The sequence below is a fragment of the Lissotriton vulgaris genome, chromosome 11, assembly GCF_964263255.1.
Source record: "Lissotriton vulgaris chromosome 11, aLisVul1.2, whole genome shotgun sequence".
NCBI classification, from domain to species: domain Eukaryota; kingdom Metazoa; phylum Chordata; class Amphibia; order Caudata; family Salamandridae; genus Lissotriton; species Lissotriton vulgaris.
The window spans coordinates 654585206-654608620 of NC_141699.1; the positions used below are offsets into that span (position 1 = coordinate 654585206).

At 45.5% G+C, this 23415-nt stretch overlaps 1 protein-coding gene across 1 annotated transcript in view; it reads left to right on the forward strand.

Annotated features, from left to right (window-relative positions):
- Positions 1-23415, forward strand: part of LOC147683291 (disintegrin and metalloproteinase domain-containing protein 9-like) — a 2469977-nt gene that overhangs the window by 143820 nt on the left and 2302742 nt on the right. The window lies entirely within an intron of this gene.

The following is a 23415-nucleotide window of genomic DNA, read 5'->3' on the forward strand; positions in this document are numbered from 1 at the left end:
TCTTAAACAAACAAAGCCTCCAGCAGCCCGGGAATTCCCCCTGCTTCTGTTTTGATTTGTCCTAGAACTCCTGAGAGTCCTGAAAGAACTGCCAGTTCTTAGTGACGTCTTATGTCCAACCTTACGTCAAACTCAGCACCTTCCAGGTATAAATATACCAACATCTGCCTTAAGCAACACATGGTTGTTTGGAGCAGATCGGCTATCTACTTGCTCGACGCCCTGCTGATGCGAGTGCCGAATGAAGCCGACCCTCCCTGCTGACGCACTGAGAGAGACGCTGTCTTTTCTCCTACCAAGAAATCCAGCTCCAGTGTTTCCCTGACACCCTCGCGGGTTGCTGGGAGATCGAGTCCTGAGAGAGAGATACAAGACCTCCTTCATTTTTTACCCAAGGTACGTAGCTGATTAGACCCTTAGAGAATTCTTGATTCAGATTCTTGGCAAAAACTGTAACTCATCTACTCCTTCCCATGTACTAGGCTTAGGTTAGGTACACCGGGGTAGGCATATCTTAGAAACACCAGTTGAGTACGTTTAGTCATTATTTTATCATGGTATGTATTTTATCCATTTTAAGTATCTTATGGCTCAGAAACCATATAAATGCTTTTACAGTATTATTTCATAAATACTACTTTTACTGTACGCACTTTATTTTATGACAAGTATTGCAATTGTGGTAATTCATTTCTCTTGCATGAGAAAGAAGACTGCTCAATAAATAACCCTTTTATTGAAAACGCCCGTCTCTCTATTTCTCTGCACTTCTGGTGAAACGAAGCAGGCACGATTGACTGAGTGAAATAACTATCTATTGTTTCCGCGACTCTGGAGATATTCCTTATTGCAGGGGGAACAAAGTTGTCATGTGATATGGTTATCAGAAGCTAATCCCTTCTTGTCTATTCAGGAAAGTTAACGCCTTCTTGTTTACTCGGGAAAGTTTCTAGTGACCTCTGAGCTAGCTGGCACACACAATTAAGTCTAACATATTCAATAGAGACCTAGTCGACCTCAGTCCTACGTCTACACTATCGTTTATGTTATTCCAATGCGCAGAGCCTATTGGGAATATAGGAACTACACTACAGTGTAGGCTGTGTGTAATAGGAGCTTGGACACATAAGGGTGCCTAGTTATCTGGAGGGAGTGGTGTACGTAAAGTGGTATGCACCGTGCAAAGACTGTGCATACTAGCGGCCTGGCTACCTAATAAAGCGGTACAAAAGGCTTGGGTGTCTCGAGGAAGTATGATCTCTGAACAGTTGTCAAGGCAAAGGCTTTGTGTAGTAGTGACTTGTAGCATAAAATGTTTTTGGTGTCTTGAAGAAGTAAACTTGACTGTAATAATTTTTTATATGCAGATATGTGCATGTAATTTGTGCTTTACATGATTCTGCTCGATTTAGTGTTTATTTACATGTGTGAAATGCTTTGCTTGTTTGTAATTGAAGATTAATAGTTTGGATGATGTCATCAGTGATATCATTTGAGATGTCATTTGTGATGCCATTCAACGTGTTGTGAGGGATGGAATATGCAAGGTCATTAGCAGTGCGTGGCCGAAGTGAATGTAATGGAGAACTGCTGAATTTATGGGTTCTTTCAGGTTTAAAATGTAAAACTATGACTGACATTGTCAATTAACTATAATATCCCTTCAGCTTTTGCTTTTATTAGTGAATTTCTATTTTTTAATGTAATCTAAAGTATTTTTTTCCTGAGATTCTCCTCTTTCCAACAATACCTCTCCCATGTGTTTCTTTCAGCCCCAAAACTGAAACTAAGTTTCAGTTTAGTTTTCGGTATAATGACGACATCGCATCACGCGCGTGATTGTCATTACATGGAAAACAAAAATATGCCTTGGGAGGTTGGGAAAGCTCTTCCCCACCTCCCAAGGCAAAAAAGAAACATGGAAATCCCTCTGCTGTTTAAAGCAGAGGGATTTTTTGCACTTGTGCTCATGACTGAACCATTCTGTCATGAGCACTGAAGGGGTTAGGGTTGCGCTAGATCACAAGAGATCTGCGACACAAAGTTGTTTTTTATTTTATTTTTAAATGTTGGGTTTCTGGCATCCCCCATATGGACTTTAAGGGGACATGGCACCTCTACCCTGCCCCCTTATACGTTTTTTTCCTTTTCCTCCATTAATAAAATGGCCGCCCAACATCTCTGTTGATGTTGAGGCCAGCCAATCAGGTTGGTATATTTTAATATGGCGGTCCTGTAGTCCACTGGACCTAGATGCTACTATTTGTTTTAACATTCATTTCTCAAAAAACGACTGAACAGAATTACACAAAATCACAAAAAGCACTGTTTCTAGGTAAAGATCTAGCTTTCTATCAGATTTGGTGTAATTCTGTTCAGCTGTTTCCTCTGTGTCGTTTAATTTTCCCTATGGAAAAAGTGCTTTGGGACCCCCAACTCCTGTTTTTCTTGGCCCCCACTTGACGGTTCACCCTGAAACTAACTACCTATCTGTCTGTCTGTCTATCTCCATCCATCCATTCATCCATCCTGCTGGCGATTGCCAGCAGTGGGTTGTTATAGTTGCAACCTAGTTTGCATAGGAAAAGTACTTCCTGTTGTGCTAATAACTTTGGCGCCATTTGAATTTTCATGGAATTTTCAAAACTAGTTTGCCACTCACTTCAGCTGCTGTCTGGAAAGTGTTGAGGTAATTCGTCAAGCAGGGGCTGAGAAAAAAGAGGGTAGCAAAACATGTTTTTCCCATGAAATCTCCCTTATGGATTTTAGACACAACTACAGCCTGAACCGCTAAACTGAATTATACCAAATTTTGCTGAAAGCTAGATCTTCATCCTGAAAGTGCTTTTTGTAATTTGATGTAAATCTGTTAAGTAGTTTTGAAACTAACGAAGAAAAAAAATGTATGTACTCCAGAGGTATCCTGACCCCATGGGACTGATGGTGGGGTCTGTGAGGGACCCCTCATGGGGAAAACATTGTGGAAAATCATTTTGTTTTGCTCATTGGAGTATCACATGAATATCCTCTCCTATGCCAGCAACACCCAACTCATACTTTCCCTCTCTACCAAACACCTAACACAAGAAACAAGTTAATTGCATGCATGCCCAAAGTTAACTGGATGAAACCCATTTGTCTCAAGCTCAACACTGACAAGACAGAAGTAGTGATCTCTGACTAAAACACCTCATTATGGGACTCTAACTGGTGACTGTTCAGACTCAGGCACAGCACTCTTGCCAGCAACCTCGAAATAATCATCAACAGCAAACTGGACATGACTGCACAAGTCAGTGCCATTGCTACACCCTGTTTCATCCTGCTTTCACACACTGAGGATGCTGAGGAAGATTTTCAAATAGCTGTCAAGCAACATTAGAAAAACTGTCACTCATGCCTAGTCACCAGCAAGTTGGACTACAGACACATCCCCTACACTGGGATCACCAAACAACTTACTAAAACCATCCTGAACTCAGCAGCCAAACTCATCATTAACCTCCCATACAGAACTTGCATCACACTACACCTTAGGAACTCCATTAGCGCCTGATACACAAATGTTCTCATATCTGATAGAGATATCTAGCCACATAATCCTTACCTTAGAATTATCCCTAGGAATCAGACTCGATCTGGAAATTATTTCTTGAGCTTTACCCCTGCTTGCCATTAGGCAGTGTCATTCGACTCTGTGTGACGTCATTGATGTTGTCCACTTCCCAGTGACGTGTGCAATGCCTCTATAGGTGCCACCCCAGCGTGCTGGCCTGATTTATTTTCGTTCTGCCAGTCAGTTCAGATACAGAAAAGAGATACTCCTCGTCCCTTTTTGACTGACCTTTTTCTACCATCTGTCTCTGATGTCTGGAGCACAACCACAATGTCAAGACCTGCATTGATTGTCGTGCCATGCTCCCAAGGCCTTGAGGGTGCAGTTGATCAAGCTCCTTGCTGCTCGAGGTGCATCACCACGACGGTCTCGATCGTGACCTAGAGGAAGGTCCCATGATCCGTCACAGAGCCATAAATTATCATCCCTGTTGAAATTGTCCAGACATTTGGGTAAGTTCCACAAAAATAAGAAACAACAAGAAGTCAAAGAGGTCTTCGACTTCGCCCTGTCCGTCGAAGTCATCTGACGAGAGGGAGGAGTGTAGGCATTCAAGAAAGAGAATATAGGGAGCCGAGACGGCGGCCAAAATTTTGGCCGCATAGAAGCCCGGCTCCGCCGCTCGCCCTTACCTCCGCACCATCCTGGCATCAATCCTGCATCCCGATTGCGGCCACGTACAGATGACTGCCTACGGAGCCCGGCTGTGTCACTCCGGCCCGAAATCTGTCTCTCATGGCCGAGATCCGTCGTCCCAAACTTCCCGGCCCGTGCACTGAGTGAGCCGGGATCTCGAGTGGCGCAGCAGCCGGCGCGCGACTGAATAACATCGGCTCCGACCGGCCATCTTCGCCCGGTGATCCAGACCGGGATTGTGATTGGACGCGGCCGGATACTGCCGATCGGAGATTGGCGCTGGCGCCCCTCGAGCAGCCCAACAAAGGTTTTCGCCGGAGCCTGTTTCTGATTGTTTACTTGGCGATACTTCTTGACGAACGTTCCGGCTCCGACCTACCCCGGAGACTGCCGGCGGCCGACGGATCTCCTTGCAATGCTGATTTACGGGAGAATTCGGACACGCCTGGTAAGCGCCTTGCAGTACGGTGGGTGATCTCGATTTTGAATGTGCCTGGTGAGACCCATTGTTGTGTTGCTGGCAGCCATTGACTTTCTAACTACCGGGTTCCCTGGAAGAGAGGTGCGCCACATAGATTGGTGAAGTGGCGATGGAACCCACAACGCGAGACGTCCTACTGGCCCTTAAAGACCTGCACTCCGCCTTGAGTAGTTGCTGGATGCTTGTTGCTTCCTCGCAGGCGACGGCGAGTTGTACAAAGGCGGATGGCCAAGATGTCGAGCCAGAGCCCGACCTTTCCCGGTTTGTCAACAATGAGGACTCTCTAAAGTGTGTGCAACAGGACAACGGACTTGGTGGGACGTGTGACCGAGCTACTGTGTTTGCTGACTTTTACACCTCCCAGCTGGCTACTACCGCTCCCGCTTTGCATTACCCGTTTTTCTCGATGCCTAGGGTGCTATGGAGTCGCACTATCGCGTTGACTTTTTTGCTCTGTCTTGCTGCTGCATCGGCTCCAAAAGGGACTGTGGACTCATTGACCCTGCTTCCTCTCGATGTGCGACGCATTGCTGCCGTAGCTCGTACCGGCCAAGGCTGAACTTGGACTTATGTGCTCAATGGATGTTTTTGGTGCCGGACTGTGACATGGCTTAAGATGGTGACTAGGGGTGATTGGGATGATTGTACATTGCTGCTTGCCCTCCATTAGGGTGGGCTTACTTGTTTTTTCAGGATGGGTGGGGGGGGGGGCGTGTCTGGGGCCGGAGCTTGGGCCCTCCTCCTATTTTACCTTCTTTGGGGTTTCCTGGGGCGACAGGCATGCCTATGGGGGGGGTGGGCCGTGGCCTTCCGCTGCATGCAGGGTGGGGGGTGGGGGTGGGACGTGTTTTTTGTTTCTTCTTTGTCTCCATGGCCCGCTTTTTCTTTCTTCCTCTCTTGTTCGTTCTTGATATAATCTTCCTTTTTCTATCTTTTTTATAGTTGGAGTCGGGGTTTGGGTTCCTTGGGAGGATCATTGTTTGTTTCCCTTTACGCTACGAAATCCTGTTCACATTGCTTGCTTCATGAGTGGGTCACTGTGGTTCGGTGGGTTTGTTCTCAGACTTATATTTTCCTATTGTTCTCCCACTGGTACGTTTAATTGAAGGCTAATATCCTGCCACGTAAATAGCTCTGTAACTGATATCGTAATATTGCCTTTCGTTTGATCCTTCAACTTTATTATAAATTGGAATCCTCACACATCCTGTAACACTGTGGATAATTTTGGTCGCTAATCCTGATTTAATACTGCCAGCCTGGCTTGAGAACACAGTGTAGTTATCCTTTGTTGCAAGATATTTTGACATGTGATGTTATTGTATGGTGTCCTTTGTGAAGTAGTGTGGCTCACTGGTTAGAGGCGGCAGACCCGAGAGCAGAGGACGGCCCGAGACCAGGGTTCGATTCCCAGCGCGGCAGGTTTCTGGACCAGGGTCAGCGGACTCGATAATTCTCTCGCCTCGGTGCCCACTCTGATCAGCGATCACACTCGGCAACTCTGGGCATTAGCTTGCCTCATCTTCACTAACGGCCCCACCAGACCGCTGGGGATGCCTGGTCTCACCCTGGAGATACCCATTAAGGGACCATCTCTCAGGGAAGCCAGGAAGGGTTTCGCAGCGGTCGAAGCGCCTTGGGACCCTCCGGGTAAGTAGTGCGCTATATAAATGCCTATACATTTACATTTACATTTACATTTTGGCCCTTCCTTGCTTTGCACATGATGTAATCCTGAGGTTTCCTAATAAAAATTTAAAAAAAGAAAGAGAATATAGGTTTTTCTTTTGGCAAAACAATTATCACTCAATAATTACTGCATTCTCATTGATCACATACTTCAATCATCCTGACTTGACTTCAAACTAAGTAAAAAATATACTTTCAATTAAAAGTACTCTGCCACTATGCAAATATAGACTTGCAGTTGTACAAAATATTTTAATAAAAACAATTATAAAAAAGTTCTCACTTCACAGCATTAAGAACCAAATACAGGTGTAGATCAATCATCCAAATACTGCATAAGGATCTATACAATATGTTAAAATCGGTATAATATATAGAAAATAACCCAATCTTAAGAGAAAGAGGAAAATAGGAAAGGATATAAAGAGTAGTGGATAGTATATATTAGACAGGACAATTTGTCATTCACAAAACCTGTGACAAAGTTTTGTTAAGGCTGGAGCTCTATGACAAATTAATATTTCATCTGTTGTGCAAGCCCATGCCACAGACCTAGCACTCTTGCCAGGAACCACGGTTGAGCCTGTGCCTTGATCGTCTCCGGGCCTCCTGAGTTTCCAGGAGCTGGTACGACCCCATCCCAACCCCTTGAGTTTTGAGGCCATGCACCTTATATTTGGGTGGTCCATGGCTGCTGTCGCGTTCTCGGGTCCCGCGGGGTAGGAAGTGGCCCCTACTGCCTTTCCGCCTTCTGGATCGCCCTCGTTTGTCCTTTGGAATCCATGGACCAATCCGGACCAATGCCGGTTGAGCTACCTCAACCTTCCCTGGTCCCGGTCCCACTGCCGACGTCCCCCATTTTTATCCCTGAGTATGACAGGAAGCCGGATGAGCGTTGTCTGACGCCAACTGGAGGCTTTCCATCCAGGCGGGAGCCTGAGCCCTATTCCTATGGGTTAGGACTTGGGGAAGGGGGAGTGGGCCACTCAGTCCTTATTACTTCCAGCCCTTAGACCCTAAACGAGGACAACTGGTGTGAGGAGACTTGGCGTATGCCAGTGGACTGCACATGTCCCCAGATACTGGCTTGGTCTCCTACTGTTGTCATGGAGGAGGGAGCCTCATTTGCAATGGGGATGTGGAGGGTGTCTGAGGTCCCGGACCTTTTATCTGCCCTGTGGCTATGAAGACAAACATCTTGATGGAGTTACTCCAGCCGGAATTACCCCTTCTGAACTGCTTCTCCCTTCTTACAGATGTCCTACTCGGAGCCTGGTACGGGCACTGACGCCATCGCCTCCCGCTCCCGACACGGGGAACTCAACTTCCTCACCCAACAGTCTACCCCTTAGAGCTTGGGGGCTCAAGCCTCCACTTCCGAAATAAATCCTGGTGTATTCCCTACCACTCCACTAAACAGGGAATACGAATGGCTGAATACCATATGAAAGAAGATGTTTTCTTCTGCGAGCCTGGCACTGCGGTCAATGAACACTGTGTGCCTTGTGGGCCTATATACCCACTTACTCGCAGGTGCTTCCTTTGGTCACTGAGGATCCTCGAACCATACTCTCCCAAACCATTGTTGACAGGAGGATGACAGCTAAGCTCACCAGGGCTCGAAAATTCCACTCGCCCACTCGCTATGGCAATCCAAATTTAATCAGGAAGAGCTGTTTTTAAGGCCTACTTGCTCATTCTGGTTAGCTGACAACAAGCGTTCTGCTTGCTAACAAAGTGAATGAGCAATGAAAATGCCTTTAAATCTTGTTATCTTGTCACATTTGCTCAGCTTTCAGAGTTAGATTCAAATGTGAGTTTGTCTTCCTCCACTTACTTTTCTTTCCGTGACGCACACTGCCACAGGAGTTACTGGCACTGACCAAAACTCCTTTGTGTGCCAATATGCTTCTTGTGAAAGAGCAGAATGCTGTCACTCACAGTGAAGCCAGACGATACAGAGAGAGACATCATTTTAATAAACTCAAAAGGTCACGTCAACGCCAGACCAAATCAGAGTCCCAGTTATTAAAGAAAGTCTCAAAAGTCCGCCCATAGTATATGTCTTTGCATAAAGTGCAGCTATACAGCTTTCATGAATTCCCAAGAATTTACAGAAGTCGGAGAAGAAATAGTACTCCTAGAAAATATCTGGGAACTGCACTTCAGCATGAGCAAATATGCATGTGTAGATTTGCTCATGCGAAAATCTGAGTGTTTGCAAGTTCACTTTCCCTCCAACCACTTTTTTCCCCTACTCTGTAAGAAGGTTCACGTCTGCCATTTCCAGGAGTTAATTGCCAACATTTCTCAGTATGGGAACAGATTAGAGAAGTGTTGTTGAAAACCCTTAAAACATACAAGTTAGTAGGTTTGCATAGACTCAAAAGCGCATTCTAACCATGTAAATAATGCTTACCACTATCTTCAGCTCCAGTATGTGGATCTGCGGAGACTTGGCAACATAAGGGGATTACAAGTATTCAAACACTACTAAGGTATAAGCCCTGGCATAATCAGAGAGGCTATATCAGAGCTCTTATATAAAGAGATTGCTGCCATAATTTGTCGCTGAATTACATGGCACCAAAGGGACAAGAGGATTTTGTTACAGGAAAAGTAGATTTATGAAGCAACCTGCCCCCATGGACAAGTAGATATTTGATTCAATTCCACACACCTACTGATTATCCCGAACTCGCCATTAAGGAGGATAGGCCTGAAACTGCACTGTGTCCAGAACAGCTATGATGGAAAAGAATGTCTGAGAAGGGCCTGGTGTAACTTCAGTTTAGTCTCCACCAGAGAAAGTATTCCCAAACGTAAGTAGCGTGTTCTCCAAACTCCTCACACACACATTCAAGGCACTACACAACTTCGGCCCCACCTATTTGAGCACCTCCTTCCACCAACCAACTAGACACCCCCACTCTGCAGGACTCCTACTCGCATAAATCTCATGCATATTCAGAACCAGATCTGGAGGACTGGCATTCTCTCGTACGGCTCTTAAACCAACGAACGGCCTTGCACGTCACCTCAGAACCTCCTCTTCATCTTTAATTTCCACATGACCTGCCTTTTTAAGTAAAAACCTACTATCGACAGGGCTTGGCACGCATACCAGCACAGAGCCAGTATACCCTTGTGGGTGATAGTGCGCTTCACAAATGCACATAACGATTCTTCACACCTTAGGTTGCCTTTCTTAGATGAAATGTAGCAGTGTAGAGTTTGAAAGAGAACTGAAATTGTAATTCTTCTATTTCCTTGAAAAATAATCAGCCATTGTTAGGCTTTGGAATTTGCTGCATGGTATTAATTTTGCTGATTATTTTTGCACCTGAATTGTTACATAAATATATGGTTTTAAGTGTTCTGGGGTCCCCATACTCAGTGAGAAATTATTTTAACATTTACAACTTTAATGAAGATTACTGCGACGCAGAACCAGAAATACAAATAAGTACACATGTGATCTTAATTATTCAAAAATAAAAAGTTTAAAAAAAGGAGTATTGCCTAAAGTGATTGATCCCCAAACATATTCAAGTATAAACAGTGTAGAAGGTGTTGAATATTTGGGTTTAAGGGTATAGGATACCGGGCCTGATTCACAGACCTAACTTAAGACAAAATCCTAAACTTACTACCATTTTGGTATTCACAGAAGACATTTACTCATTTTGGTATTCACAGACGTTAGGAGTCATAACTTTAGGACTCCTAAATGCCTTCTGTGAATACCGAAAGTCCTAAAGTTAGGATTTTCTCAGTTTAGGATTAATAAAGTTAGGACTCCTAACTTTAGGACTCCTTAATGCCTTCTGTGAATACCGAAAGTCTTAAAGTTAGGATTTTTCTCAGTTAAGGAGTCCTAAAGTTAGGAGTCCTTACTTTACTACTCCTAAACTGAGAAAAATCCTAACTTTAAGACTTTCGAGATTCACAGAAGGCATTTAGGAGTCCTAAAGTTAGGACTCCTAACTTCTGTGAATACCGAAAGGAGTAAGTGCCTTCTGTGAATACCAAAATGAGTAAGTGCCTTCTGTGAATACCAAAATGGTGGTAAGTATAGGATTTTGTCTTAAGTTAGTTCTGTGAATTGGGCCCCTAGTATTTAAGGATACAGGAATGGGGTCTGGAGGTGTAGCATTTTGATTATAGAGATTGGGCATTAATGGGTTAGGGTTAAAGATTGGGAGGTAAGAGTAGGGTATAGTTTTAGTACTTTGAAGTGTAGAGTTAAATGTTTGAGGTATAGAGTTCAAGGGCATAGGGTTGAGAGTATAGTAGTTCAGGAAATGGGCTAGTCGTATAGGGTAAACAATATAGTCTTAATAGAATGGCTTGGGTACATGGGTAAGGGTTTAGGCTGTACATATATAGTAGGGTAGGTGGGTTATGGTTTAAGGTTTGAGATATAGCAAAGGTTTAAGGGTATAGGAAACAGAGTTTAAGGCTGTGGGGTTAGAAGTTAAAGGTATAGTTTCAGTACACATTTTAAGCCAGTGGTTTCTGGTGCGCAGCACCAGCAATCAATTGTCAGTACTGGCGCTTATGACAGTTTGACACATGGTTGCACCTTCGGTCTAATTTAGAGATCTCCACAACAAAAGTTGTTTACTTATTCAATATACTTTAAAAATGACTAATAACTGATTCCCTATCCATTCTTATACCTTTGGGGGCCTGAAATAGTCTAAATTATCACATTTGTAGTTGTATGATGGTTAGTAGTTGTGTTTGTACTGTCATTGGCAGTGCTGGGTGAGGCAAGCTGCAGTGGCCTCCTGACCTGGACTTGGCCTTAACTTTAGACTTCAAACCATTAACTTTGCAACCATAACCCTACAACTACACAGCCATACATTATTTATTCACAATGTAAATCCTCACAGAATAGTAACCAGTCAATTGAAATGAGATTCAGGATCTTATGTTTGGACCGAGGTACCTGTGCTGTGGAGCTGGGTGCAAATGTGCAGACATTAACTAATGCTCATTGCATGTGTTAGGGAGCAGGATTGGGCTTCAGCACAAGATTGAAATCCTCTTTCAAAGGTCATATTGTGCAGTACATACACAGCACGCCTAGATGGTTTTGCACACACCCTCTGTGGAGATCAGAGAGTGTATTTGTGCGTGTGGAGAGGGGGGCGGGGTGTTTGGGTTTGTTGTACTTCAGTTGGTGCTTGGGGAAGAGTTGACAAAAACAACAAGTGATGGACCGAATGTGGATCAATGTCACACACTCAACCCAGTCCGAAGATCTGGGCCCAAATCCATAGTTTTTTTGCACTCCACACCACCCCGGGTTAGACAATGGCGATTTGCAAATCAGCTCTGACCCTGTGCCCCATGGGAACAGTCCAGTCCGAGCTACAAAAGCCATGTCCTTCCCAGAACGGAATCAAGCATCCGAGGACCGGACCGGTTTCGAGGTAACACCTCTCATCAGCCCGGCTAGCTTGACTCCAGTGGTGTGGAGTGCCTGGGACCCACGCCTGGGCATCCCCAGCGCACTTAGGGCGGAATTTGCAAAAACAACAAGTGATGGACCGAATGTGGATCAATGTCACACACTCAACCCAGTCCAAAGATCTGGGCCCAAATCCATCATTTTTTTGCACTCCACACCACCCCGGGTTAGACAATGGCGATATGCAAATCAGCTCTGACCCTGTGCCCCATGGGAACAGTCCAGTCCGAACTACAAAAGCCATGTCCTTCCCAGAACGGAATCAAGCATCCGAGGACCGGACCGGTTTCGAGGTAACACCTCTCATCAGCCCGGCTAGCTTGACTCCAGTGGTGTGGAGTGCCTGGGACCCACGTCTGGGCATCCCCAGCGCACTTAGTGCGGAATTTGCAAAAACAACAAGTGATGGACCGAATGTGGATCAATGTCACACACTCAACCCAGTCCAAAGATCTGGGCACAAATCCATCGTTTTTTTGCACTCCACACCACCCCGGGTTAGACAATGGCGATTTGCAAATCAGCTCTGACCCTGTGACCCATGGGAACAGTCCAGTCCGAGCTACAAAAGCCATGTCCTTCCCAGAACGGAATCAAGCATCCGAGGACCGGACCGGTTTCGAGGTAACACCTCTCATCAGCCCGGCTAGCTTGACTCCAGTGGTGTGGAGAACCTCCACACCACTGGAGTCAAGCTAGCCGGGCTGATGAGAGGTGTTACCTCGAAACCGGTCCGGTCCTCGGATGCTTGATTCCGGTCTGGGAAAGATATGGCTGTTGTAGTTCGGACTGGACTGTTCCCATGGGGCACAGGGTCAGAGCTGATTTGCATAAAGCCATTATCTGACCCAGGGTGGTGTGGAGTGCAAAAAACGATGGATTTAGGCCCAGATCCTTGTACTGGGGTGAATGTAAGACATTGATCTACATTCTGTCCATCAAATAGTTTTTTGTAATTTTCTCCCTGAGTGTACTGGGGTAGCTCAGACGTGGGTCCCAGAGCCTCCACACCACTGGAGTCAAGCTAGCCGGGCTGATGAGAGGTGTTACCTCGAAACCGGTCCGGTCCTCGGATGCTTGATTCCGGTCTGGGAAAGATATGGCTGTTGTAGTTCGGACTGGACTGTTCCCATGGGGCACAGGGTCAGAGCTGATTTGCATAAAGCCATTATCTGACCCAGGGTGGTGTGGAGTGCAAAAAACGATGGATTTAGGCCCAGATCCTTGTACTGGGGTGAATGTAAGACATTGATCTACATTCTGTCCATCAAATTGTTTTTTGTAATTTTCTCCCTGAGTGTACTGGGGTAGCTCAGACGTGGGTCCCAGAGCCTCCACACCACTGGAGTCAAGCTAGCCGGGCTGATGAGAGGTGTTACCTCGAAACCGGTCCGGTCCTCGGATGCTTGATTCCGGTCTGGGAAAGATATGGCTGTTGTAGTTCGGACTGGACTGTTCCCATGGGGCACAGGGTCAGAGCTGATTTGCATAAAGCCATTATCTGACCCAGGGTGGTGTGGAGTGCAAAAAACGATGGATTTAGGCCCAGATCCTTGTACTGGGGTGAATGTAAGACATTGATCTACATTCTGTCCATCAAATTGTTTTTTGTAATTTTCTCCCTGGGGAAGAGTTGACAGCAAGGAGCCTGGCATGTAGAGAGAGTGTATGCTGAGCTCTCTGTTAAGGGAAAGGAAGGATAGGTGGGTAATATAAAGTATATTACCACCTTAAAAGGGACTCCATTTCCAGTATTTCAAAAAAGAATGTGCTCTGATGAAAACGATTTTTTTTTAATAAACAATTTTATTGAAGTTTTACAATCGACAAATTGAACATAGCATCACTGTGCCATGATGATCCTTTCAGCATAGTCATGCAACTTTCCCTTGTCAGGGGAGGCCTGGATTATAGCAAAATTGTTTTCCAGTCCCCCTCCCACCCTAGTTCATGATCAATCAGCCTGACAGGTCAAACCACTTGCCCCATATTTGCCCATGTCTGGCCGGACACCCTGTGTCTCATATACCTTATTTTCTTGGGTGGCACACCAGTCTACACCCCTGCGACATTTTGTGAGAGAGGGAGCTACTGATTCCTTCCATGCCGCTGCAGTATCTCTTTTGGCCACCAATGCTTCTTTTATCCACCACCCAATAGGGTACCACCATTGGTGGAACTTCTCGGGGGCTTCAACTCTTAATGGAAGGACGAGGCCGTACCACCCCGCTCGAACTCTAGAAATAAGATTTGCCCTGCCATGTAAAATTGGAGTTTAGCAAGTGCCCCGAAGCCACCAACCTTGATCCCTGAGAAGACTGATTAAGGTAATGGCATAGCTTGTCAAAATAGATTTCTACCATTGTCCTATTTAGATGAAAATGATTGACTGGAGCCGGTTTGCTCTCCACAGAGCCATACCTCTGACCATATTAAAAGGCAGGGATTAGAAAAGAGTTAAAACTCTCAACTGCAATATTATTAGTTGGAATATTGCGGGTCTTAGAAACAAAAAAAGAGTATCCAAGGTGAATAAATTTGCTAAAAGACTACGATATAGTAAGTCTGCAGGAGACTTGGGACACAGAAAACAACTTCTGGGTGGATGGTTTTAAATCATATAGTACCCTGGCACAACCTTCCCCGTCAGGCAGGCCAAAAGGGGGCCTTAAATTATTAGGGGCTCATAGGAGGGTGGATGTGGGTTTCCACAACTGTTTGGCAATTGAATTCATTGCTGACAACTCAACTAAATTGTTGTTTGTCAACTTTTATAACTCAGGAGGAGAGAGCAGTTTTTTAAATGAACATTTGTTTAGTTTAAATTTTTTTTAGAGGAATACCGATCAAAGCAAACCACTTATTATTCAATTATAATTATGGGCGATTTTAACATCCATGTTTGTGAGCTGAACTGCCAGGTAGAAGATTTTCTAGGGCCAGTGAATTCTCCAAGTCCCCATTTTGAGCACACACAGTATGGGGAATGTTTGGAGGAGCTCCTTGCTGCTCTAGACCTTTCTGAACCAAGTTTCATTGATATGGATGAGAGGATTCCCACTTGTAAAGCACAAAGGCAGGATATCATTATAGATTTTGTATTTATCCCCCCTACCCTCTTACCACAAGTAATTTTTATAATGCCAAGTGGACTCATTTCAGTGATCATAATCCAGTCATTGTTGTTCTGGACAGGGGCTGTGGCCTAAAGGGGAAATCGGAAAAGTTAGGGGGTGATATCTGTTTGAAAACATCTAATCAGAGATGGAGACTAAAATGGGATAAAGTTATCCCAGCACTTATTTTCCAGGACCTTTGTGTAAAGGTTGAGGATAAGATCGAAACCTGCCTTGATAACACTAGACGGGGGTCAGTGGTACTTACAGCCTTTGAAGGCATTTGTGCGCAGGTAGCGTCAGACCTCTCCTTACCAACTAAATCTAGGAAATGAAAGCAGAGAGATGGTTTGACAGCAACTGCTTTGATAGCAGCGCTGAAAATGGTCCCACAGGATAAAGACCATATAGCCAGGTTAAGAAAGGTGTACAAGTATGCTCTATCCACTCGTAATTTTTTTTTTAAAGAAGAAGCGTTGAACGCTTTATTATCAGTGGAAGTTTTAAAAGATAGCTCCAGATTCTGGCCCATTGTAAATAAGCCTTTCTTTTCCGGGATAGAGAATGCCCCTGTTGAATGTAATATTACATAAGCTCAATGGCTTTCTCACTTTGAAGCCATATATCGGGCCTCCTCTAGCCTGGATTCTCCTGCTAGCTTAGAAATTAGTGGGGTCTCCCCCAAAATTGTTTTTAATGAAGTGAAGTGGAATTGGCAATTATGGAAATGACCAGTAATAAGGCCCCTGGCCCTGACGGTGTCCCTGCTGACCTAAATAAACAAAACCCAACTTTTTGGGTCAAAATGTTGACAAATGTTTACAATGTGGCTGTCGGGATTTCCGCTATCCTGGTCATTCCAGTCTTTAAAAAAGGTCAGAGAGGTGACCCACGCTGTTATAGACCGATATCACTAATCGACTGTGCAGTAAAAGTTTAAGGGAAAGTGATTTTAACTAAGTTAATGGATTGGCTAGAAATACACCATAGCTAAAGCAGGGATACTACAGCTGGCTTTTATTGATCTTTTGTCTGCTTTTGACCTGGTAAATAGATCCAATAATAATATACAGGTTGTCCCAGCACTATGGTAGCAGCAAACACAGATGCAGATTTCCCACACCATCCCCCCCAGTCAGACTCAGACACCCATTAAACAAATCAGTGGGGAATAAGAAGGTTTTCAACTTCCTGCGGAAGGCTGTCTCCGAAGCCTCCAACCGAAGCCCCCCTGGGAGTCTGTTCCATTGTTGAGCCACCATGAAGCAGAAGGAGCGCCCAACCATTCTTGCCCTCCTGACAGTGGGTATATTAACCTGCCCCATTCAGCTAGATTTAAGTTGGATGGAAGGGGCATATGGAGTCAGAAGGTTATGTAGATATGTGTGCCCTTTCCTGTGTAGAATCCTATGGCTCACACACAGAGCCTTAAACAGGATTCGCTCCCTAATTGAGAGCCAATGCAGGGCGACCAATGGAGGAGGCTCTTTTGGGTAGCATCAAGACCATGCGAACTGCTGCGTTTTGGATACGCTGAAGCCTCTGTATGCAGTTGACATTAGCATCCAGGTAAAGGACTTTTCCATAGTCCAGCCTCGAAATTACCAGAGCATGGACCATAGTTTTCCTTGCTGTGGTAGGCAGCAGGTCGAAGGTCTTCCGGAGTCCACGCAAGACTCCGAAACATGTACTTGCAACCCGCCTTGTATGGTTCTCAAACGAGAGCTTGGGGTCAAGCCACACCCCTAGGTTCTTGACCTGTTCACTAGGCACAGGAATAGGACCCATGGTCTGTGGCCACCAAGCCGATGTCCAGACAGAAGGTGCTTTACTAACAACCAGCACTTCCGTTTTGCTCCCATTCAATTTGAGGCAGTTGTTAGCCTTCCATACCGCTAGTTTCTGCTTGCATGTATGAAAATTAGTGGCTGCCTTATCATCAGAGTGTGCTAGGGACACCACTAGTTGGATCTAAGCTTTGGCTTATCCTGCTAGAGATGGGTATAGACCCAAGTCTAGTCCACTTCTTGGCGGACCTACACAGGGATCTCTCTGCAAGGGTTAGGGTCAACCAAGAAGGGAAATGCACAATGCACTTTAAATCTGGTAGAGGTGTAACTTAGATACAATTTTAGATTTAGCTAGTTTGGATATACAGCGAGTAGTAGACAGTGTTATTCCTGTGCTCCTATACACAGATGATTCTGTTTTATTAGTTTGTACTGCTCTAGGGCTTCAGAGGATTTTGGATTCTTTTGGGGCCTATATGAAGTCATTGGACTTTGTTGTCAATATTGCAAAATAACATGTAATGACCATGGGCCAGAAACAAAAAAAATCAAAATCTGTTTCCTGTGAAGGCGTAGAGCTAAACCATGGTGACCTCTTTTAGTTATTATGGGGTACGTTTGACGAGAGGGACTCATTGTTACCCCAACAGAAGGTAAAAACAAACATGTTGGCAAGGTCAATGGGTGCTGTGCATGGATTTGCCCAGGACTGGGGGCCAAACCAACTGATGCCATGCTCAACATTTATAGGTCTAAATGTATAGCCATTGCTCTATGTTGTTTGGCTATCTGGGGTTATAAGCCGATGAAGGGGGTTCAGATAGGTGAAAATAAGTTCTTACGTACACTCTTGTCGGTCCCCCAATCGACCCCAACTTTAATAATACACCAAGAGCTGGGTGTTGGATATGTGTCAGACTGGTTGAGGCTGGTCCTGGTGGTATGCTGGCTCAAGATTTGGCGTAACCCAGAATTAACGCTGAACCATAAGATTATAAGTGATTGCGTCACCCTGGAACGAGTTCACAATATTCCATGGCTTTACTATGTTAAGTATATCTTAAACAAACTTGGGCGCCAAGAACTCTTTGATTTCCCTAATAAAATTGGAAAACGGACCTGGCTTGGGTAAAAATACATTTTCTGACTCTGATGTCGGCTGAGCGGGAGGAAATTGAGTTAATGAAACCTTCAGTAAAAGCTTACTATTTGTTGAAAACCTCCCCCGAGATTGAACCTTATCTGAGAATTGTCACAAAGCCCTTCCATCGCCTGCTTTCAACCAGGTTTCGTTTTAATCTAATTCATATTTTTCCTGGGCAATTTGCAAAGCTGGAGTAGGGTGTGCGACTCAGGTCCTTGTACTTGTGATAATTTCTCGGCTCAGGACACAATGCACTTTATCGTGTTCAGTGATTTTTACATTGTTATCCGAGGTTTATATTTTCAATTTTAAGGGAAAAAGAGTTTATTCAGGTAAAACCTGCATTACTTTATCTTCAGCTGTTGAATGATCCGCGGGAAATATTTAACATTGCAAGTTTTTTATTCACAGCTGTGAGACTTAAGATAAAACAGTACCCTATGACATCCTAATGAGCATCCATCAATCTAATGTGATTATTCTTTTTTACACTAGTATTTTTAAACTGAATTATTTTTTACTGTGGTGATTTATTGCTATGTATGTTCTAATGGCAGTCTGGACTTTTATGTGACTTAATGAATTTTGGTTTTATATTATTTTTTTTTTTAGGTCGCCCATATTTATTGATAACCTGGATTTTTAATGTTTTACTGTGCAATGTATTGTTACATTTATATGGAACTTTTGTGGTTTTTATTAACCAAATAAAGTGGTTTGACTGACTGACTGACACCGTGCCATAATGATCCTTTCAGCATAGTCATGCAACTTTCCCTTGTCAGGGCAGGGCGAAGGGAGAGAAAGTTGGCCTCCGGGCTTTTCTTCGTCAGGGTCCGTGGGTGTCTTCAGGGATACCGGCTTGTTCGACAGCTCCTGACTTCCTCGATCACCTCTAGCGGCCTCTATCTCATTCCTGGCTTCTTCTTCGCTGGTATTGGCTGGCAAGCCTTTAGCCGATGATGACGCTGGCTGGCTCAACCCCCAGAGGCTGGAACCAGGAACGTTTGCGTTGTCATTAAAGGGCCAGTCATACGGGACAGCGGGCGTGTTGGTCCAGCCAGGGGGAAGTCCGTGTCCGGTAGCTGTAGAGAGGAAAAAGGGGCGACTGCATCAGGTAGGCTCAGAGCGGCACCCTCAAAGTCCGGACTCCGATGCACTCACCCAGCATCTTCCCGGTCAGGAATGAAGGGGATTTGGGACAGGAAATCGGCATTGGAATTAAGGGACACCTTACGATGTCGAACCTCGAAGGCATAGGTTTGCAGGGACAGGAACCACTTCATCACTCTGGGGTTGTTTCCTTTGTTCTGACTTATCCAGACCAATGGTGCGTGGTCGGTGAATAGAACGAAAGGTGTCCCCTCGAGGTAATATCTGAGCTTATCTAGGGCCCATTTGATGGCCAGACATTCCTTCTCAATGACAAGGGGAAGAGCTCCCGGCTGGTGAACAAGACCGGCCTTTCAGTCCCATCTGCTGTGATCTGAGAAAGGACGGCTCCTATGCCTACATCTGAGGCATCGGTCTGGAGGATGAAGGGGCGGGAATGATCGGGGAGACAAGGACGGGATGGCTGGTGATAGCCTTTTTCAGTTTGTGGAAGGCTGTCAGGACAGAAGTAGAGGGATTCAGTAGAGCGCTCTTGGGGGTATCTTTCCGTAACAGGTCAGTAAGGAGGGCGTAGATCTACGAATATTGGGGAATTAAACGGCGATAATACCCAAGCAGGCCCATAAAGGCCCGGACCTCTCTTTTTGTTGTGGGTATGGTGGCTCTGCTTATCGCCTTTATCTTTTCTTCTTGGGGCTTGGTGCACCCGTTTCCAAGTACCTCACCTTCTGGAACCCTACACAGGACTTTTTTGAGTTGATATGTAATCCTGCCTGTTGTAGTTCCCTCAGTATCTGGTGACAGTGTCTTAGGTGGAGCTATATATGACAATGTCATCGAGATAGGCAGAGGAGAAGGTTTGGTGGGGCTGGAGGATTCTGTTCATCAGTCTCTGAAAGGTAGCTGGGGCACCATGCAGGCCAAAAGGGAGTACAGTAAACTCAAAAAGACCGCCAGGTGTGGAAAAGGCAGTCTTCTTTTGGTCTGAGACACGTAGTGGTACCTGCCAGTATCCCTTTGTGAGTTCGAATGTGGTGATAAAGCTGGCGTCTCCCAGTTTTTCTTTCAGCTCATCTACGCGGGGTAGGGGGTGGGCATCCAGCTTGGAGATGGCGTTTACCTGGCGGAAATTAATGCAAAATCGGATAGAGGCTTTGGGTTTCGGAACCAACACAATGGGAGAGCTCCACTCACTCCTAGACGGTCTGATGACACCCATCTGAAGCATCTTAGGGGCCTCTTCAGAGAAGGCTTCCCGATGGGGCGTCGGTATCCTATACTGTCTTTGCTTCACCACCTTCCTTTCCTCTGTTTCTATGCAGTGTTCAACTAACAGGGTCCTCCCGGGTAGATCAGAAAAGAGGGAACTATATTCCTCTAAAACATCTAGTAGACCGCTTTGTTGTACTGGGGTTAGTTCACTATTCATCACTAACTGATCAAGGGTGCATGGAGCAGTACTAGGAGATTGCACCAACTGGTTACTTACTGGTGGGGGCCCTATCCACTTCTTCAACAAGTTAATGTGGCATGTCTGATATTTGTTAGGGCCTAGCTGGACTCTAAAGGTGGTTTTACCTATGGTGCCTACAATTTTAAAGGGCCCTTTCCACTCACTCTTAACTTTGGACAAGGAAGAGGGTAGTAATATCAAGACCCAATTGCCCACTGCCAAGGTCCTCCATTTCTTCCCCTTATCATACAATTGCTTTTGGAATGTCTGTTTTCTCTCTAGGTTGGCGTGAGCCAGGTCCCTGAGCTTACCAATTTTGGACAGCAGATGTGAGGTATATTCCAGTAATTCACTGGTGTTGTTGTTATCGTTCTCCCAAGCCTCTCTTGTCATTTCCAACAGGGTCCTCGGCTGGCGACCATAGAGCAGTTCGAAGGAGGAACAACCGAGACTGCTCTGAACGTGTCCGTGGATGACAAAGAGGGGGAGGGAAAGTAAACGATCCCAGTCCTTACCGTCACCCGTTAACTTTTTTCTCAGGGTTAACTTCAAGCTTCCGTTGTATCTCTCTACTAGGCTATCGGTTTGAGGGTGACAGATGTCTTTATATGCCCCGTTGTCTAGCATCCTACAAACCTGTGCCATGAGCCTGGAGACAAAGGGTGTACCTTGATCGGTCAATATCTGGTGGGGAAAACCAACCCGAGAGAAATATTCAAGCAGTCTGTCAGCAATATTGGTGGTGAAAGGGGGCCCGAGGGGAAGGCTTCAGGGAACCTGGTACAGTAATCTACTAGGACCAGAACATATTGGAACCCTTTTTTGAACGGGGTAGGGGCCCAATAATATCCATGCCTACTGGCTCAAATGGTTTTCCCACTATAGGTAATGGTTGTAGGGGTACCCGGGGATTTTGTTTTTGACAAATCGGACATTCCCTACAATATTTTTTTATCTGAGCGTATATCCCTGGCCAGTAAAAAAAAAACGTAACAGTCCCTGATAAAGTTTTTTCTGCTCCTGAGTTGCCAGCCAACAGATGGGAATGGGCAAAAAACATTATCTGTTTACAGAACTCATGTGGGTACTAGTAACTGGGGTTTTTCACCTGGTCCAGCCACCCTATATAACAGATTATTGGAGATTTGAAAATAGGGATAGGCCGGGTTTGCTGGTTTTTGTGGTTTTCTGGCTTCCTCCCAAGCATGGGTAAGGGAGACATCATTATGTTGGGCCCAACGAAAGTCCTTGTCCGTCAACCAGGTTTCCTGTGTTAGCAGCGCTCTCACGACGGTACCCCGGTAACCCCCTGTTTTCTTCTCCCTTACAGTATGCATGAACAAAGATAGAAAGTTTGGGTTATCTGTACCTAAAATCACTTCTTCCGGTAGGGTATCCAAAACCCCTACTATTACCGTAGAAAAAGTTCTTTCCGAGGTTTTGAGCAGAACCCGAGCCATGGGGTAAGACCGTCTGTCCCCTTGCACACATCGAACGAGGACCTCTCTGCCTGGAATAAACTGGTTTGGGTCGATTAACGAGCCCTGTATCACCGACTGCCAGCAGCCAGAATCCAGAAGGGCTTTTACTGAAACACTGTTAACCAACAAACTTACATAGAAACAGGTTCCCATCTATGCCGTATACATAAGGCTTCGGGGAAGATAACTTATGTCCATTGGCTCTTCTGTCTTCTTGTGTGGACAGACTCAGGTGATGTGTCTCCACTCGCCACAGTCAAAGCATTGGGGCCCTCTATTACCAGTGAGGACAGGCCAGACCATGCTAACTTTTTCGTGCTCTTTGATGGGTCTAAGCGTCTTCCTGGGGACAGGTATTGTTTTGGAGGACTTTTTGGGTTCCCAGGGAGATGTTCTGGGTTGGGTGTGGGAGAAGGAATTTGCCAAATCCACTGCCTGTTCTGCGGTTAAATTGACATGTTGCCTTAACCACCGCTGCGTATTATAGGGTGGTGCGTCCAAGTACTGTTCTAAGACAATGGCGCTCATAATGTCTTCTTTGGACCAATCACTAGGTTTTAACCACTTCTCGGCGGCGAGCTTCAATTTGTAGTAGAGCGTTTTTGCAGTATCACCAGGCGCCCCTTTTTCTTTGTGGAAACTAAGCCTGTACGCCTCTGAATCCATACCCAAGTGATCCAGAAGCGGGGCTTTGACTTCCTCCTATGGGGGTCACACCTCCGGCGTTTGCGACTTGATAAGCCGCCTGCGCCTCGCCTTTCAGAAGGAGGACGAAAAAGAAATGCCATTTCCCAATGGAATAGCCAGAGGCCCTAGCCGCTATTTCAAAGTTTAAGAGGGAAGCATTGGGGTATTCGCCGCTGGTGTACTTTTGTAGTGATACCGTAGGGATGGCAGTGGTACCCCTGTTTAACGTATGACCAGTGGCGGCCCGGGCGGGTTCTTCCACTACTTTTAGGAGGGCTCCATCTGGGCTTTCATGAGGTCCCTGAAGGTGTCCCTGTCCGTCTGCGCAGAGGTCAGCTGCCGTTCTACTGCCCATTCAAGCTTTTTTTGTCCTTCTACAATGTGCTGTATTAGATTCTCCATGTTTGTCAGTCAAATGGAGGTCACGCTGCCCGCATTCTCCACCACTTGTCAAGTGGGCAGGAAAAGCGTGACGCACGTATTATGCTCCAAGGGTTTTTATTGAAATACTAGATTCACAGAGGGGATAGCCAGACAAATCAAATGCCTTCAACGTCGTCCTTCAGGGGAATGTCCTTCTGCACCTACGACGTTGCTCCTTGGTGTCTCTCACATCAGGGTGGAACCAAGGCGGCTAAACCAATGAGGGAAGGAAAAGAAAACGGCACTTGATTAGTGCTAAGAAAAGGAGTGATGGAAGGGAAAGGGCGTGAGGGTTAAATCACCC